The sequence below is a fragment of the Lathyrus oleraceus genome, chromosome 6, assembly GCF_024323335.1.
Source record: "Lathyrus oleraceus cultivar Zhongwan6 chromosome 6, CAAS_Psat_ZW6_1.0, whole genome shotgun sequence".
Lineage (NCBI taxonomy): Eukaryota > Viridiplantae > Streptophyta > Magnoliopsida > Fabales > Fabaceae > Lathyrus > Lathyrus oleraceus.
In genome coordinates this window covers 54,701,469-54,706,423 of record NC_066584.1, presented here as the reverse complement: position 1 = coordinate 54,706,423, position 4,955 = coordinate 54,701,469, and positions in this window count along the sequence as shown.

Below are 4,955 nucleotides of genomic sequence, written 5' to 3'. Positions count from 1 at the left end.
ACTTCAAGATTGAACACCATAATTCTTCTCCCTACATACCCAAGATGAATGGGGTTGTTGAAGCTACGAACAAGAACATCAAGAAGATCATTCAGAAGATGGTAATGATGTATAAGGATTGGCATGAGATGCTCCCATTTTCTTTGCACGGGTATCGTACATCCATCCGCACTTCAACAGGGGCAATCCCTTTCTCTCTTGTATATGGTATGGAAGCAGTGCTCCCCGTAGAGGTTGAGATTCCTTCATTGTGTATGCTCATGGAAGCCTAGTTGACTAAGGTTGAATGGTGTCAAACCAGGTATGATCAGTTGAATTTGATTGAAGAGAAGAGATTGATTGTCATGTGTCATGGTCAGTTATATCAGTAGAGGATGAAGACAGATTTTGATAAGAAGGTCAGACCCCATGTATTCAGAGAAGGTGACCTTGTGCTCAAGAAGATTTTATCTTTCAAACCAGATTCTAGGGGTAAATGGACTCCTAATTATGAAGGCTAATATGTTGTTAAGAGAGCCTTTTCAGGCGGTGCTTTGATTCTTACAACTATGGATGATGAAGAGTTCACTCGTCATGTGAACGCAGATGCAGTCAAGAAATACTTCGCCTAAAAAAAGAAAAGAACAACTCGCTAAGTTGAAATCCCGAAAGGGCGACTTAGGCAAAAAAGGAGCGTCTTGGTGGATTGAAAACCCGAAAGGGCGATCCAGGCAAAAATTAGAGACATAAAACAGAAAAATTTATCCCGATAAATTGAGTACCCCACCTTGGGGAAATTTATGCAAAAATTAGGGATTTTGGCAAGTAACTGCATGCTACTGATCGTCCAGTATTAGAAGAACTTTGTTGAGCACAAGGGTTGACATCAATTCATCGTCCCCAGTAGCGGCCAAAAGCACAGTTGATATCAAGAGTTGGTAGAAGGATTAGCGGTCAATTGTATTCAATGTAACCCTTTTCCATGTAAATTACCATTTTCAACTTTGTAAAGATCTATGGAGTCTTGTCATTTACAGACTACCATTCTATTAAATAAAGTTGAGCCTTTATCCAAATGTTTCTACTCTTATTTATTTCAGCCAATAGTTTTAAATTTTATTATGATCATTTTTGAAATTAAATTTTTTAATCAAAATCATTTTCTTAGACATATTAAAGCAAGAATTTTTTCAGAGGCAGTTTTTTAAATAAGTGTGGAGCTTTATGGGTTCCCTAAGCAGTTAGCCCTTCAGGTATCCCTAGCCGAGTTTGTTGGTCCAGTTCCCCTGCGGAGTGTTTGATCCCCAACAGAGCTTCTGTACTTTTCCCGGTTGAGTTGGTTGATTCAGTCCCTGGTAGAGTTTGTGTGTTCCTCAGCAGGGTTGATTTTCCGTTTTGATCTTCAGCAGAGTAAGATCGATTTCTCCAGTAGATCACGTTGGTTTCTCCGCTAATGGCCATCCGACTCACTCCCAGTCAGAGTTTCCTCCTGGTTTCTGAGCACCTATTTGTATTTATCCTCTATATGGTTGTCTCACATTTGATATGGTGTTGACCTAAAATTCCCTGCAAATTCGATAATTTTTCCTTTCCTCAGCAGATCTCCTCTTTCCCCAGATAATGTTGAGCCTTTTGGATGTTGATCTCCCTGTTCTCCGGTAGTTGTATCCCTTTATAGTGGATTGACCGGGGATTGTACCGATGATTCAAATTTTTGCGACACCTTTGTATCCTTTGCGATCATTTTATCAACATAATCATCATACATATACATAAACATATACATATACATATACATATACGCTCATATAATTTCATGATTACATATTTTTGCATAATCATATTTGTTGATTCATTGTCTGAGATTCTTATTCTTTGTTATGGCGATACTTCATCCCCATACAAGTTTGGCGTCTGTCATCCTTCAATCGTAGAGTGTCGGCCCCTTAAGCAGAAAGATTTCAACCTTTCTCCTTTCCTCACTGAGTTATTTCCTCGTGGATGATCATTGTTTTAGTTTCCTCCCCAGTTGATTACCTGGATGGAATTACTCCCCTTGAGCTATATCCTCATTGGATCGAGTCTTGATTGACCTTTTCTTTTTAGATCTTACCTAGATAGATGCTTTTAGTCCCCTGAGAGCCTATTACCCTGTAACTGGTAATATTCTTCTCATGTTTTTCACTTTTTCCCAATACCCAGCAAGAGCAACTTTTTCTCCCTAGCAGATTCATTTTCATGTTTCCCCAGGAAGTGTATCCTTGATATGTTCATCCTAACCGGTGACGGATATCTTTCTTCCATTGCTTGAGTATATCCTTGATATGTTCATCCTAACTGATGACAGATATTCTCATCCTTGGTATTCTACCTAGTACAAAGGTAGTTGTAATCCCTATTTTGTTCCCTAGAGGGTTGATCCTTGATATGTTCATCCTAACTGATGACGAATTTCCTCCTCTTCGTGGTCTTCTACCCAGTAACCGGTAGTTGTAAATCCTGCTCTTCCCCTCAATAGAGTATATCTTTGATATGTTCATCCTAACCGGTGGCGGATTTTCTCTTTGATGGTCTTCTATCCAGTATTCGATAGATGTAATTCCTACTTTTTATTCAGTTGGTTTATCCTTGATATGTTCATCTTAATCGATGACGGGTATCCCCCTTAACAATTCCCAGGCAAGACTATCCTTGATATGTTCATCTTAACTGATGATGGATTTTCTTTCCTTTGAGTCTATCCTTGATATGTTCACCTTAACCGGTGACAAATATTCTCATCTTTGGTCGTTTGCCTAGTAACTGGTAATTGTAAATCCTATTTCTGCAGTTTTTTCCCAGCAAGGTTATTCTTAACCAGTAACCGGTAATGAATATTCCCTCCTGGTGGTTCCCAGCGAGTCATCCTTGATATGTTCATCCTAACCGATGATCGGTGTCCTCTCTGTCAGACTTTTATTATCTCCTTACCCAGTGACAAGTAGTGGATAATAGATTTCTGCTTCTCCTGTGTTGAAGTTTATTTTTTCCCCAGTTGAGTCGAGTGTGCTTTTCCTTAGTGAAATCGATTTTCCCTGCATTGATTCAAGAACTTAAGTTTTATCCTGATCTACTTGTAATCCCCTGCAGATGTTTTGTTTCCCCGATTGAGTTTTTCCATTTTATGGAATTCCTCTAGTCCCCCAGTAGTTTTCAAGTCGTAGCCTGGCCTATGTGTAACCTTTTATTCCCCAGAGTCTCTGTCTCCCTAGTGAGTTTTCGTTACAGAATGCATTATACTCTTGCGGATCTTCAATCTCTCTGATTTCTTTTCCTTTGTGGCAACATTTCCCCACGGAGAATTTTTTTACATACCATATGCATCATGAGGTCTCTTAGGAACCAAAATTTGTTTCTATGTTGTTATTTAAGCCCATTCTACTGAGTTGATGCAAAGATTTTAACCTTCATCTCCTCAGTTAGAACGTACTTAAATAGGGGTAGCTGTAAGACCCCAATTTTAACCCTAAGATCCCTCATGCAATTTCATCATATGCATTAGCATTGGGATCACACCTCGGCATCCTCCTTACCCCTATTTCATTGGGTTTGTTTTGGGGGAGATCCCCAAACATTATGTGATTGTATCATACTTGTATATTTATCATTCTACTAACTAAAATACCAAAAATATGTCTTTGTATTTGCCTAACTCTTTTGTAGGTAAGGCATGGTCCCCATTGGTCTATCAAGTTCACACCTAGGGTTTGAGACCCTCATGGATAAGAGCACAATCAAATATTGATCCATAAGGTCTCAAAGCATCATATATGAGTCCCAATGATCTCTACATGTCATATTAATCAAGTATTCTTCAAGAGTTTGGAAGTGATTTGCCTTGGAAACCCTAGTTTGACTGGGTATCTTGAGTAACTTCTCCAACAAGCTATCTCACCAATTGATTAAATTTCTCAAGGGATACTTCAAAATTCATCATCTTATGCATATATGATCTACCATGATCCTAAAAAGTCAAGATAATTGAAGCTTAGCAAGTTGGTTGATGGTGGTTGGCCAGATGAATTCATCTGATCAAAACTGGGTCTCCATAGACCCTATCTCCTACAATTTTCACCATATGAAAATGATTCCAAGAGAAACGTTACTCTAAATTACATTACAAACAACTTTCATGTTGAAGTCTAGAGCTAATTTTGCTTGGAAAGTCATTTTCTATGTTGAAACATTATAGGTCATTTTGTCTAAACCTTAATTTGAAAGTCAACTTCCCAAGGCCATAACTTGCTCAATCTTTATGATATGAAAGATTTACAAGTTGCACAATCAAATTCAATATGTCTAATTAAACTTTTATGTTTATATTGAGAATTAATTCAACTTTTATGGGCATGTGATATGAGGATACATTACAAGTCATTTTTGACCTATACCATTGAACAAGTGATTTTCCTCAACTTCAAAAATGCATAACTCTATCATTCTAAATCCAAATTACATGAAATCAGTGACCATTTTGAAGGTCTTTTAAAGATATACACCTTTGATGAAGACACTTTTATCATTTGAAGCTCACATAAAAACTTAAGCAAGGTAGAATATTGAGATATATGACATGACACTTAGAAAAAATTTCAACATGTTGAAATTTCCAAACTTCCACCTCAAAATTCACCATGATCCAAGTTCCAAATGAAAAAGTGTTCAACATCAAAGTTGTTCCCCTTAATCTAAGTTTTCCAACGAACCCAAGTTCATGCATTTTGGATAAGAACTGCTAGGGCTACGCATGGCTTTAACAAGTCTACATGATTGGAAGAAATCAAATGCCAAAAATCACATTTCACATTGCCTTGACATACAAGCCTCATTTGAACTTCAGAATGATTGTACATGGATCAAATTGGATTGTTTCAAGGGCCTGTACGCGCCCATGCAAGCTTGTGCATGAAATGTCCAAATTTAGCAATTTTCAAGTG